The sequence below is a fragment of the Dioscorea cayenensis genome, chromosome 18 (genome assembly GCF_009730915.1).
Source record: "Dioscorea cayenensis subsp. rotundata cultivar TDr96_F1 chromosome 18, TDr96_F1_v2_PseudoChromosome.rev07_lg8_w22 25.fasta, whole genome shotgun sequence".
Classification (NCBI taxonomy): Eukaryota; Viridiplantae; Streptophyta; class Magnoliopsida; order Dioscoreales; family Dioscoreaceae; genus Dioscorea; species Dioscorea cayenensis.
In genome coordinates, this window is record NC_052488.1 from 3,765,689 (window position 1) to 3,780,675 (window position 14,987).

The following is a 14,987-nucleotide window of genomic DNA, read 5'->3' on the forward strand; positions in this document are numbered from 1 at the left end:
TGGGCCGCCAATGAAGTTACCGCATCAATTTCATGGAGACCGGCCACTTTTTTCTTCTTCCTAGCGTTCCACTGGTAGCTATTTAACCCCATTTCCTCAATCAATTGACGAGCCTCATCGGGGCTCTTGCTACCTAAGGTACCTCCTGTCGCCGCATCCAAAAGTTGCCTTGTACTTGGGTTCAAACCATTGTAGAAGGTTTGAACAATCATCCACTCCGGGAATCCGTGTTGCGGACACTTTCGCAGGAGTTCCTTGAACCTTTCCCATGTCTCAAATAGAGACTCCAATTCCAGCAACGTATGAGATCTCATTTCTAAGCTTTGCTGATTTTCCGGGAGGGAAATAACGGGCTAGAAAAGCTTCTACCATCTCATCCCATGTAGTGATTGATGCTCTAGGTAATGAGTGTAGCCACTGCTTTGCTTTCCCCTTTAAGGAAAATGGGAAGGCTCTCAATTTGATGGCATCATCCATCACACCATTTATCTTCAGCATGTCGCACACCTCGAGGAAGCTCTCTATGTGACTGTTTGGATCCTCATCGGCCAAACCGTTGAATTGTGTGCACTACTGCAGCATATGGATGAATATCGGCTTTAGCTCGAAGTTTTGAGCTATAATTGGGGGACGCACAATACTCGATTGTATCCCCAACACTGAAGGTCTGGCATAATCGGATAATGTTCGTTGTTGCTCATTTTGTTCTGCCATGTTTTCAGATCCTTGTACTTCCAAATCAGCTGGATTATGCTGTTCTTGCACAGGTTCTTTCCCTTTTCTTCTAAGTGTACGTTCAAGCTCAGGGTCTCCTTCAATCAATATTGATGGATTCTCTCGGGTCATAACCTAGAGCTGCACCAAAAATCAAGAAAAAGAAAATCAAAACGATGATAGAATAAGAATATATGAATTAGAATGTGTGGTGAAATAGCTAAGAAAACAAAGTGCAAAGTATCTCTAAATGCCTAGCTCCCCGGCAACGGCGCCAAAAACTTGACAAGGTCCCTTGCGTATATCCCGCAAGTGCACGGGTTTATCGAAGTAATAATCCCGGGTGAGCGGGGTCAAATCCACAAGGAGTAGGGAGTAAAGACACTTAATTCGATTCTTAGCTATGTGGAGTATCAACAATGATAAGTGTGATAATGATTCAATTCTCTATAATAAGTGCTTGTGCGATATGAATGCGAAGCGTTCATTCCTTATGTTGAGCATTACTTTTCTCAGGTTTTTACATTAATATGTGTGTTTTTATGTTACTTTTGCGCAGGTAGGGCTGTGAAGCCAAGTATGAAGGAAATAGGCCAATGTGGATCATAATGCACTGATTTTGGAGGAGATCTTGCTAAGGTTCAAACGCGAAGACATAGGACAGGTGTGAAATGCTAGAGTGTGTGCCAACCTCCTCGCATTCGAGTGAGCACATCCATTTGGAGGGGCACAAAGGCGGTCACACTCGAGCATTCCGTCTTATGCATACAAGAACAGGAGCTCCACCAACATATATATCATTGAAGAAGCAAGTGATTCACGACGTGAACGTGTGCCCGCTTATGCTACTCCCCGATGAAAGTATGGAATTGGGAAGTTATTCGTGTCGAAGATCGTAGCGAAAGCACTCGCAGAAAAAAATGTAGCAAGTATTGTAGCAAAGACTATTCACACGGTCGAGAAACCAGAGAAACAGAGAATCCACACGGGCGTGTGGAAATTATCCACGCCCGTGTGGAAATTCCGCACGGGTGCGTGTATCATCCATGCCCGTGGAGTTGCCCGATTCCAGCCCTATTTAAAGCTGATTCAGCCCCGATTTTGGTATTCTTTTCTTTATCTTTTCTCCAACTTCCGAGAGGGCTTCGGCTAGGGTTTCGAGGGGTATTGGCTAAGGTCTTGGAGAGGTTCTATGGCTCCGACATCGTGATTCCATTAGGAAGAAGGTTGGTAGGGGAGCTTCGATCGAGGCGTATCCAATACCGGACGAAGGAATCCTTGGACGACGAGTAGAGGACTTTCGACAAGACCATCGACACGACCATCGAGGGGGTTTCTTTATGGATTCATAGCTTTTACATTTGATTTCTTTGATTGTACTTAGCTCCATGGAGAGCTAAACCCCTAGTGGGTACTTGGGTGATTGTGAACCCTAGGATGTATTCGCTTCATTGAGATGATCTTAGTATCTAGGGCTTAATTGTGGCTAGGGACCTTCCGCCTGGACCAAAGGGTTAGGTCTAAATCTAGGAAGAGATTTATCACTTGGAATCACTAGAGCTCATTGCAACTCTATGCGAGTGCGAGGTGTTGAGATTGTTCGATTTGTCCTCCGGGACATGTATAGAGTTAGGCATAGTTGACCTTAGATTTGGGACTATGTATGTAAGGATTTCCATGACTCACCATTGCATTGATTAGGAAGCAAATAGAGAGTTCTTGCACTTGAAGTGACTATCCTAGGTGAAGCATCATCCGAGTACCCCATCTTTATCGATTGCCTTGCCTCCTCCTTACTTTTGCTCTCTTACTTGTTGCTTTTAATTTCTGAGAATTAAATCATTACCACACTTATCATTGTTGATACTCCACATAGCTAAGAATCGAATTAAGTGTCTTTACTCCCTACTCCCTGTGGATTCGACCCCGCTCACCCGGGATTATTACTTCGACAAACCCGTGCACTTGTGGGATATACGCAACGGGACCTTGTCAAGTTTTTGGCACCGTTGCCGGGGAGCTAGGCGTTTAGAGATACTTTGCACTTTGTTTTCTTAGCTATTTCAACACACAGTCTAATTCATATCTTCTTATTCTATCATCGTTCTGATTTTCTTTTTCTTTATTTTTGGTGCAGCTCCAGGTTATGACCCGAGGGAATCCATCAATATTGATTGCAGGAGACACTGAGCTTGAACATACACTTAGAAGAAAAGGGAAAGAACCTGTACAAGAACAGCCTAATCAAGCTGATTTGGAAGTAAAATGATCTGATAACATGGCAGAACAAAATGAGCAACAACGAACACTATCCGATTATGCCAGACCTTCAGTGTTGGGGATACAATCAAGTATTGTGCGTCCCCCAATTACAGCTCGGAATTTCGAGCTAAAGCCAGCATAATTCAACGGTTTGGCCGATGAGGATCAAAATAGTCACATAGAGAGCTTCCTCGAGGTGTGCGACATGCTGAAGATAAATGGTGTGACGGATGATGCCATCAAATGGAGAGCCTTCCCATTTTCCTTAAAGGGGAAAACGAAGTAGTGGCTACACTCATTACCTAGAGCATCAATCACTACATGGGAGGAGAAGGTAGAAGCTTTTCTAGCCCGTTATTTCCCTCCCGGAAAATCAACAAAGCTTAGGAATGAGATCTCATCCTTTATGCAGTTGGAATTGGAGTCTCTATTTGAGACATGGGAAAGGTTCAAGGAACTCCTGCGAAAGTGTCCGCAACACGGATTCCCAGAGTGGATGATTGTTTAAACCTTCTACAATGGTTTGAACCCGAGTACAAGGCAACTCTTGGATACGGCGGCAGGAGGTACCTTAGGTAGCAAAACCCCCGATGAAGCACGTCAATTGATTGAAGAAATGGGGTTAAATAGCTACCAGTGGAACCCTAGGGAGAAGAAGAAGGTGGCCGGTCTCCATGAAATTGATGCGGTAACATCATTGGCGGCACAATTGAAGAGTTTGAGTAAGAAGCTAGATCTTATAGCTTCGAATAGAGTTACGGCCTTGACCAATTACACCGGTTGTGGTGGAGGACATGCTCCCTCCGATTGCCCAATCGTCATAGGTGATGTTTCTTCAGTTGAGAATGTTGACTTTGTTGGTAATGGCATGAGACCTCAAGGGAATCCATATAGCAACACCTACAATTCAGGTTCGAAGAATCACCCCAACTTTTCATGGAGTAATCAAGGACCACAAAAGACCATGGGGCCATCGGGGTTCCAACAACAACAACAAGCCCTCAAGTGGAAAACAGAATTTCATGCTTGGAAACCCGAATGATGGATTTGGAGAAGCACTTGGCTAGATTTGTTCAATCGGCAAATACAAGGTTTAAATCAGTCGAGGCTACACTTCGCAATCACACCACCTCCTTGCACAATCTTGAAAATCAAGTGGGGCAAATTGTGAAATCTCTTTCTGAAAGGCCACATGGAAGTTTACCAAGCAACACAAAAACCAACCCTAGAGAACATGTGAAGGCAATCACTTTGAGAAGTGGTCGTGAGGTTGAAGGGAGGCTTCCAAGTGAGATGCTGAAAGAACACACACCCGAGGTTATAGAGGTTGAGGAGGGAGCAAAAAAAGAGAAAGAGGTGGCACCCCCACCATTCAAGCCAAGAATCCCTTATCCCTCTAGATTGAAGAATGACCAAGGGGATAAACAGTATAAGACGTTCCTGAGTTTGTTCAAGCAACTCCACATCAACATTTCTTTTGTTGAGGCTTTGGCTCAAATGCCTAAGTATGCGAAGTTCCTGACAGACCTATTGACCAAGAAGAGGAAATTGGATGAGAGTGCTTCAGTGGTGCTTGATGCTTCATGCTCGGCGGTGTTGCAAAAGAACATGCCGAACAAGAAGAAGGACCCGGGAAGCTTTATTATTCCGTGTAACATCAGCAACTTAGGTGAGGAAATGGCATTGGCGGATTCAGGGGCAAGTATCAACGTTATGCCATATACTTTCTTCCAAAAGCTAGGCTTGGGTGAGCCTAGGCCTACTCGGATGACTTTACAATTGGCGAACCAAATGGTACGACATCCGAGAGGCATCATTGAAGACGTGTTTGTCAAGGTGGATAAGTACATTTTTCCGGTTGACTTTGTAGTGCTAGATGTTGATGAGGATGCAGATGTACCCTTGATACTTGGGAGACCTTTCTTGCGGACTTCCAAAGCATTGATTGACAAGGACAGCGGAGAGCTCACATTGAGAGTCGGAGACGATAAGCTCACTTACCGCCTTGCTGAAGCCATGCGGCATTCTCTCGATTTTGATGACACTTTGTATTTTCTAGACACTACTGATGAGATTGTTGATGAATATATAGAGGAAATGTTCAAGCCGAATCCGTATGAAGGTTTGTTCGACCAAGAGGAGAGCAATGAAGAAGTAATGATGCTTGGTTCGAATGGAGAGGAAACATTTACCCCGGGGATCTTGAAGAATGTGCTCCGAAAAATGAAGAGGGCTAGGAGACGCCACCAAAAACGCCCCAAGACTGTTGGAGACGTACATGAGCCAAGGAAGTTGGACGAACGATTGCTAGGTGGTCCGAAGCCCGATAGTACACCCTCTACCCTCAAGAGACTTTGCTCATCATGCTTTCCAGTTATGGGTATGAGGGCAACCTTCATTCATGAACCCCCGTGATGTAAGAAAGATATGTCAAGCTTAGTGACGTTAAACAAGCGCTTCTTGGGAGGTAACCCAAGTGTTTACTGTTTTCGTACCTTTTAGTTTAGTTTGTTTGCATGAATAAATTGTTAAGTGTTGGTGTTTCAATTGCTGAGTGCTTGTGCTGCGATTTTATTGTGGGTTTTTAAAAGAATTCATTATGTGTTTTATTGCAAATTGGCGAAGTTTGGTCGTTTGAGTTCTATTTCGTGTTTTTATCTGGTAAATTTTGAATAATAGGGCAGGCTCTGAGTGTGTAGACATGTTCAGACTAGTTCTGCAGAGCCTGCAGGTTTTTCTAAGTCATCCAGAAAAAACACACGGGCGTGTGGAATTTCTGCACGCCCGTGGGTGTGTACTGTGAACTCATCCAGAGATATCACAGGGGCGTGCGGCCACCCCTGTGGACGACCATGCGATTGGCGCACGCCCGTGGGTAATTTCCGCACGGGCGTGGGCCTTCTTGCAGAGTTGGGCAGATTTTCCCGAGAACACACAGGGGCGTGAACTCGCCCTTGTGGGTGACCTTGTGAACCATACACGGGCGTGGGTAATTTCCGCACGCCCGTGCGAAACTCTACAGGTGGCTCCGTCCATCCCGAGAAAACACAGGGGCGTGCGGCTGCCCCTGTGAGTTGGGCATGTGAATGTCCACGCCCGTGGGAAATTTCCACACGGGCGTACGTAAGACTTGATATTTTTTCTCGGATGTCTAGGGAAGCCACAGGGGCGTGCGTCTGCCCCTGTGTGTCTGGCGCACGGGCGTGGATATTTTCCGCACACCCGTGGGAGATCATTCTAAGTCAGTGAGAGTTTTTCCCGAGAGCGCACAGGGGCGTGCATACGCCGCTGTGGAGCTTTTGAAGTGAGGCGCACGAGTGTGGGGAATTTCCACACGCCCGTGTGGATGCACAGAACGTCAAAAGTCACGAGTTCTGTTTAAAAGAGGATGATTTCTCTCCCTCCTCACAACTCCTTTTCACTTGAAAACACTCTCACACTACTCTCCGAGTCCATAGCGTCAGTTTAGTGGGATTATAGCGAAGTTTTCCGGCCGGCTCTTCATTTTCTTACTCCTCCTCGTCGGTAAATCCTTTTTCATCATCTTCTTCGTCAATTCATGATTTCTATTGATTAACCTGGTTAATAATGCTTCGTTTCTTCAATTGGAACAATGATTTATGTTTAGAACGAAGTTAGAGAGTTTATTGAGTTCTATTTTTGGATTGTTGATGCCTGGCCGTGCGGTTCTCACGCCCCGTGAATCCACACGGGCGTGCGGAAATTCCACACGACCGTGTGTATTTCTTCAGTATTGTTTTATCAACTTGTTTGACTAATTTTGTTTAAATTTGTCAGATCATGGCACCTAGGTCAAAGAAGCAAGCTGATAAGAGGCCACGTGAGTCATCCTCTAAGCCCGAAGGCATGCGATTTGCGATTCCTGAACATCAGGTCCGTTATGAGCGCTTATCGCGACTCCGCTTCGGACAGACTCGATTCCTGGACACGACTATACTGCGAGATCTTCAGTAGGGAGATGAGTTCGCTGATGAGGTTGAGGACCTTGTTTCAGAGGGTGGTTGGCGGCAGTTGTTGACGATTAGAGAGCTAGCCATACGATAGTTTACACTGGAGGTGCTCTCCTTGTTCGAGTTTTATAGAGCGTATGCGAGCTTCGACAGTTTGGGCACCATTCAGTTCAGAGTATTTGGACGCCACCATATTTTAAGCATTACGCAGTTTTCCGTACTACTTGGCCTATACGAGGAGGCATTCACAGCTACAGAGGAGTATGCACGGTTGCCTACTGATTATCCTGAAATCTTGACCCCACAGAGAGCTTACAAAGAACTATGTGGTCAAGGTCAGTACGAGCCGGGGGTGTCCAAGGCCACGTGCCTTTCCCGACCTGCCTACAGATATTTGCACGCCATCATGAGTAGGTCGGTGAATGGCCGTGGCGACAGTACTGGTGTCTTGAGCCGTCAGGAGTTGCTGTACTTGTACTCGATGGTAGAGCGCGTACCGATCCACTTAGGGCACATCCTTGCTGATTATATTAGACAGTAGGGACAGTATGCTAGACTGGGAGCGATCTTCTAAGGCCCTTATATTATGAGATTAGTGCTGGGCATGGGTCTCTTGGATTCGATTTGCGGGGCCAAGAAGACGAGTGTACCTGCTCCCTTGGGTCTAGAGACGATGCGGTTGATGGGCATGGTCCGCAGGGTTCAGATAGGGGTTTTTGCTTTAGTCCTACCAGCCCCAGAGATAGGCGAGGGATGAAGGTGATGAGCCGGGAGCATCTCGAGCCCGCCCCAGAGCCTCAGCCAGCATCAATGGAGACCGAGGCACCTCCAGCAGCCGAGGAACCACCCCTAGTGCGTATGTTTTCACCTTCTCGAGCCAATGATCGCTTTGAGAGGCTCGAGAATGCTATAGGAGTGGTCCGAGCTGAGGTTGCCGAGGTTCGAGCTACTGTGAGCCACTCGATGAAAGCGAGTTCATGGCACGTTTCGACATATTACAGCGAGATCCTACAGCGAGACGTTGCCTCATCATTTGTCCTGACCGAGGGACCCTTCGAGTCCCCGCCGATGCCTCTAGCACCTCCATCCTCGACCCGAGACCGGGAAGACCCACTATTTGCTTCCCACTTCGACATCGGCAGCGGGAGCCCGAGGCGACTCCGACACTTGACCTTTCTTTTACTTTCATGCATTTTACTTTATCTTATTTTCTTGTTCTTAGACTTGTTCACTCAGAAAGGATTTTCCTTCTGAGTTTATTTTATTTTACATTATCAGGTTATATTCATTGCTTCATCTTTTATACACTCGAGTTATTTCTGTTTTTCTTGAGCTTCACTGAACCCCCTCGTGTATGCGTGCAGATGGTCTTGTCTTCCTAGAAATTGAGACTTAGTCATGGGTTTCAAAATGCGCACATCTTTTCTATTGTTCTTGATTGATATATGCTCACATAGCCAATGGCGGTTCACCTTAGTTGCAATGTTTGTATTCTTAAGTCTGGGAGAATTGTTAACATTGAATGTTTTCATGCTCTAGTTCTTGCTTGAATTGTTAACTCTTTGAACTCTATTGGAAACTCATGTTTGATGTTAAAGGGACTAGTTAGGTTTACTTCTTTTGCTAAATTGCAAGAAAAAAACAAATGGAAAATGAAAAGATGGAACAAAATAGTTTTATTGTTTATTTGTGTTCGTTGGGTGGAAAAAGCTACCACCTATGAAGTATGAAGCTACTCTCACAAGTCGGATACTAGTTATGCCCTAATGAGAGAAAGAGCTATATCATAGGATGAGTGAAAGCTACCACTCGGGTAGATAGAGCTACCACCTCGAAAATGTGAAAGCCACCTTAGCGGCCGCTTTGGAAAGGGCTACCTTAGCGGATGTGTGAAGCTACTACCATTGTTTAAAATTTTTATCACTTTTGTAGATAAATAAGTCCCTTGTACTTAGAACTTTGAGGAGTATAACTTCGGTTGTTTTGAGTGAGTTCACACACTTACACGAAATTCAGGTTTGTTGTCCTTTTTGATTCAAGTTTTTAGCTAGAGCATTGATTTTTCGTATTTAGTGTTGAAATTTTCCTTACTTATACAATGCTATCTTGGTATACTTTGGTGAACCTAAGGCTAAGCACTTTCAATATTTTCTTTATTGATGCACAGAATGTTTAATTTTTGCTTGAGGACAAGCAAAAGCTTAAGTGTGGGAGAGTTTGATAAGTGGTTGTGCGATATGAATGCGAAGCGTTCATTCCTTATGTTGAGCATTACTTTTCTCAGGTTTTTACATTAATATGTGTGTTTTTATGTTACTTTTACGCAGGTAGGGTTGTGAAGCCGAGTATGAAGGAAATAGGCCAATGTGGATCATAATGCACTGATTTTGGAGGAGATCTTGCTAAAGTTCAAACGCGAAGACATAGAACAGTGCGAGATGCTAGAGTGTGTGCCAACCTCCTTGCATTCGAGTGAGCACATCCATTTGGAGGGGCACAAAGGCGGTCACACTCGAGCATTCCATCTTATGCATACAAGAACAGGAACTCCACCAACATATATATCATTGAAGAAGCAAGTGATTCACGACGTGAACGTGTGCCTGTTTGCGTTACCCCGATAAAAGTATGGAATTGGGAAGTTATTCAGGCCGAAGACTGCAGAAGAGCACTGCAGCAAATACTGTAGCAGCACTGTTCACAGACGGCCGAGAAACCAGAGAAACAGAGAATCCACACGGGCGTGTGGAAATTATCCACGCCCGTGTGGAAATTCCGCATGGGCACATGTATCGTCCACGCCCGTGGGTTGCCCGATTCCAGCCCTATTTAAAGCCGATTTAGCCCCAATTTTCGTATTCTTTTCTCCATCTTTTCCACAACTTGTGAGAGGGCTTCGGCTAGGGTTTCGAGGGGTATTGGCCAAGGTTTTGGAGAGGTTCTACGGCTCCGACATCGTGATTCCATTAGGAAGAAGGTTGGTAGGGGAGCTTCGATCGAGGCGTATCCTATACTGGATGAAGGAATCCTTGGACGACGAGTAGAGGACTTTCCACAAGACCATTGACACGACCATCGAGGGGGTTTCTTTATGGATTTATTGCTTTTATATTCGATTTCTTTGATTGTACTTAGCTCCATGGAGAGCTAAACCCCTAGTGGGTACTTGGGTGATTGTGAGCACTAGGATGTATTCGCTTCATTGAACTTCTTTATTATGCTTTCAATAAATTGATGTTTATTGTGAGTTCCAACCTTAAATGCTTGATTGTATGAACATTTTCCCTAGAGTGACACTAGGGTTGAGAGTTCTTGTTGGTAACCTTGTGAGTGAGTGACACACCACGAGCGTTAGACAAACCTAGGTTGGAGAGGATTGAGAGGGTGAGTCGAGAGGTACAGGAGCGTCCCTTTTCCTCTCCGACGTGATAGATTCTACCTCCGTTCCTCGAGTTCTTTGCGGTCATTATAGAGTGAATGGTCTAAGGGATGAACCTCCACTGGGGCCTAGTTGCGCGTGCAATGGAGTGAAGCGTTGAGATGATCTTAGTATCTAGAGCTTAATTGTGGCTAGGGACCTTCCGCCTGGACCAAAGGGTTAGGTCTATAATTAGGAAGCGATTTATCACTTAGGTGAGGAAATGGCATTGGCGGATTCAGGGGCAAGTATCAACGTCATGCCATATACTTTCTTCCAAAAGGTAGGCTTGGGTGAGCCTAGGCCTAGTCGGATGACTTTACAATTGGCGGACCAAACGGTACGACATCTGAGAGGCATCATTGAAGACGTGCTTGTCAAGGTGGACAAGTACATTTTTTCGGTTGACTTTGTAGTGCTAGATGTTGATGAGGATGCAGATATACCCTTGATACTTGGGAGGCCTTTCTTGCGGACTTCCAAAGCATTGATTGACATGGACGGCGGAGAGCTCACATTGAAGACGTGCTTGTCAAGGTGGACAAGTACATTTCCCCTAGTGGGTTTTTTTATTATGCTTTCAATAAATTGATGTTCATTGCACTCGAATAAAGTTGCAATGAGCTCTAGGGATTCCAAGTGATAAATCGCTTCCTAATTATAGACCTAACCCTTTGGTCCAGGCGGAAGGTCCCAAGCCACAATTAAGCCCTAGATACTAAGATCCCCTCAACGCTTCACTCCATTGCACGCGCAACTAGGCCCCAGCGGAGGTTCATCCTTTAGACCATTCACTCTATTATGGCCATAAAGAACTCAAGGAACAGAGGTAGAATCTATCATGTCGGAGGGAAAAGGGGACGCTCCTGTACCTCTCGACTCACCCTCTCAACCCTCTCCAACCTAGCTTTGTCTAACGCTCATGATGTGTCACTCACTCACAAGGTTACCAACAAGAACTCTCAATGCTAGTGTCACTCTAAGAGAAATGTTCATACAATCAAGCATTCAAGGTTAGAACTCACAATAAACATCAATTTATTGATAGCATAATAAAGAAGTTCAATGAAGCGAATACATCCTAGGGTTCACAATCACCTAGGTACCCACTAGGGGTTTAGCTCTCCATGGAGCTAAGTACAATCAAAGAAATTGAATGTAAAAGCAATGAATCCATAAAGAAACCCCCTCAATGGTCGTATCGATGGTCTTGCGGAGAGTCCTCTACTCGTCGTCCAAGGATTCCCTCATCTGGTATAGGATACGCCTCGATGGAAGTTTCCCTACCAACCTTCTTCCTCAGGAATGATGATGTCGGAGCCATAGAACCTCTCCAAAACCTTGGCCAATGCCCCTCAAAATCCTAGCCGAAGCCCTCTCACAAGTTGGGGAAAAGATGGAGAAAAGAATCCCAAAATCGGGGCTGAATCGGCTTTAAATATTGCTGGAATCGGGCAACTCCACTAGCGTGGACGCTACACGCGCCCGTGCGGAATTTCCACATGGGCGTGGATAATTTCCACACGCCCGTGTGGATTCTCTCTCTCGATTTCTCTGCTCGGGTTGTGAGCAGGTCTTTGCTATAGTACTTGCTACGATGGTGCTCGCTACGATCTTCGATCTGAATAACTTTCCGATTCCATACTTTCATCGAGTAGCATAAAGCGCAGCACGCGTTCCGTCGTGAATCACTTGCTTCTTCAATGATATATATGTTGGTGGAGCTCTGTTCTTATATGCATAAGACAGTAATGCTCGAGGTGTGACTGTCTTTGTGCCCCTCCAAATGGATGTGCTCACTCGAATGCGAGGAGGTTGGCACACACTCTAGCATCTCACACCTGTCCTATGTCTTCACGTTTGAACCTTAGCATGATCTCCTCCAAAATAGGTGCATAATGATCCACATTGTCCTATTTCCTTCATTCTCAGCCTCACAACCATACCTGCATAAAAGTAACATAAAAACACACATATTAATGTAAAAACCTGAGAAAAGTAATGCTCAACATAAGGAAAGAATGCTTCGCATTCATATCAGACAAGCACTTATCACCCTGTGTTTTCTCGGGATGGAGAGAACTCCTTTGCAGAGGGTCGCACGAGCATGTGGAAATTACCCACGCCTGTGCGTAGTTCACAAGGTCGCCCACAGGGGCAAGTCCACGCCCCAGTTTGCTCTCGGGAAAATCCGCCAAACTCTGCAGGAATTCACACGCCCGTGCGGAAATTACCCACGGGCGTGTGGCAATCGCATGGTCATTCACAGGGGCCGCCACACGCCCCTGTGCCTTCTGTAGATGAGCTTGCAATACAAATCCACGGGCGTGCGGAAATTTCACACGCCCGTGTGTCTTCACTGGATGCCTTAGAAAAATCTGCAGGCTCTGTAGAAAACTTCTAAACATGTTTACACACTCAGAGCCTGCTCTATTATGTAAATTTTACCAGTGAAAAACATGAAATAGAGTTCAAACGACCAAACTTCTCCAATTCCACATGAAAACACACGATTAAAATTCAAAGTTCACAAGGAAATCTCAGCACAAGCATCTAAGAAATTAAGACACCAACACTTAACAAATTATTAATGCAAACAACCTAACTAAAAATAAGAAAACAGTAAACACTTGGGTTGCCTCCCAAGAAGCGATTGTTTTACGTCACTAAGCTTGACGTACCTTGTCTTACCTCACGGGGGTTCATGAATGAAAGTTGCCCTCTTACCCATGGCTTGAAAGCATGATGTGCAGAGTCTCTTGGGGGTAGAGGGTGTATTATCGGGCTTGGGACCACCTAGCAATGGTTCATCCAACTTCTTTGGTTCACAGATGTCTCCAACAGCCTTGGAGTGTTTCCGGTGGCGTCTCCTAGCCCTCTTCATTTTCTGGAGCACTTTCTTCAAGATCCCCGGGGTAGATGGTACTTCTTCCGTCGATCCAAGCATCATTAACTCTTCATTGCCCTCCTCTTAGTCGAATAAACCTTCATACGGATCCGGATTGAACATTTCCTGCATGTATTCATCAACAATCTCATCAGTAGTGTCTAAAAAATATAAAGTATCATCGAAATCGAGAGAATGCCGCATGGCCTCAGCAAGGCGGTATGTGAGCTTGTCATCTACAACTCTCAATGTGAGCTCTCCGCCGTCCATGTCAATCAATGCTTTGGAAGTCCACAAGAACCGTCTCCCAAGTATCAAGGGTACATCCGCATCCTCATCAACATCTAGCACTACAAAGTCAACCGGAAAAATGTACTTATCCATCTATACAAGCACATCTTCAATGATGCCTCTCGGATGTCGTACTGTTCGGTCCGCTAGTTGCAAAGTTATCCGAGTAGGCCTAGGCTCGCCCAAGCCTAGCTTTTGAAAGAAGGTGTATGGCATGACGTTGATACTTGCCCCTGAGTCCGCCAATGCCATTTCTTCACCTAGATTGCCAATATTACACTGAATGATGAAGCTTCCTGGGTCTTTCTTCTTGTTCGGCATGTTCTTTTGCAATACAGCCGAGCATGAAGCATCTAAAATCACTGAAGCACTCTCCTCCGACTTCCTCTTGTTGGTCAACAAGTCTTTCAAGAACTTCGGATTCTTAGGCTTTTGGGCCAATGCCTCAACAAAAGGAATATTAATGTGGAGTTGCTTGAACAAACTCAGGAACTTCTTGTACTGTTCATCCCCTTGGTCATTTTTCAATCTAGAGGGATAAGGGATTCTTGGCTTGAAAGGTGGGGGCACCACCTCTTTCTCTTTGCTTGTTCCCTCTTCTACCTCTATAACCTCGGGTGCGTGTTCTTTTGGCTTCTCACTCAGAAGCCTAACTTCAACCTCATGACCACTTCTCAAAGTGATCGCCTTCACATGCTCTCTAGGGTTGGTCTCTGTATTGCTCGGCAAGCTTCCATGTGGCCTTTCAGAGAGAGACTTCGCAATTTGCCCCACCTGATTTTCAAGGTTATGCAAAGAGGCGGTGTGGTTGTGAAGTGTAGCCTCAACTGATTCAAACCTAGTATTTGCAAATTGCACAAATCTAGCCAAGTGCTTCTCTAGGTAAGTCATTCGGGTTTCCAAACCTGAGACTCTGTTTTCCACCTGATGGGCTTGTTGTTGTTGTTGGAAACCCGGTGGCCCCATGGCCTTTTGTGGACCTTGATTACTCCATGAGAAATTGGGATGATTCTTCCAACCCGGATTGTAGGTATTGCTATATGGGTTTCCTTGAGGTCTCATGCCATTACCTACAAAATCAACATTCTCCACCGAAGAAGCATCATCACAAGAGATCGGGCAATCGGAGGGAGCATGTCCTCCACCACACCCGGTACAAGTAGTCACGGCCGTCACTCTATTTGAAGTTAGAAGATCTAACTTCTTACTCAAATTTTCCACTTAGGCCGCCAATGAAGTTACCACATCTATCTCATGGAGACCGGCCACCTTTTTCTTCTCCCTAGCATTCCATTGGTAGCTGTTTAACCCCATTTCTTTAATCAACTGACGGGCCTCATCGGGGGTCTTGCTACCTAAGGTACCTCCTGCTGCCGCATCCAAGAGTTGCCTTGTACTCGGGTTCAAACCATTGTAGAAGGTTTGAACAATCATCCACTCTTGG

The 14,987-nt window shown here is 45.4% G+C and overlaps 2 non-coding genes across 2 annotated transcripts; one reads left to right on the forward strand and one right to left on the reverse strand.

Annotated features, from left to right (window-relative positions):
* The first annotated feature begins 222 nt into the window (after positions 1–222).
* On the forward strand, positions 223–324 carry LOC120283157. Its single transcript, XR_005543157.1, has one exon. It is a non-coding gene; the product is annotated as a small nucleolar RNA R71 (small nucleolar RNA).
* A 3,031-nt stretch (positions 325–3,355) lies between these two features.
* Positions 3,356–3,462, reverse strand: LOC120283059. Its single transcript, XR_005543062.1, has one exon. It is a non-coding gene; the product is annotated as a small nucleolar RNA R71 (small nucleolar RNA).
* Between the last annotated feature and the right edge of the window lie 11,525 nt (positions 3,463–14,987).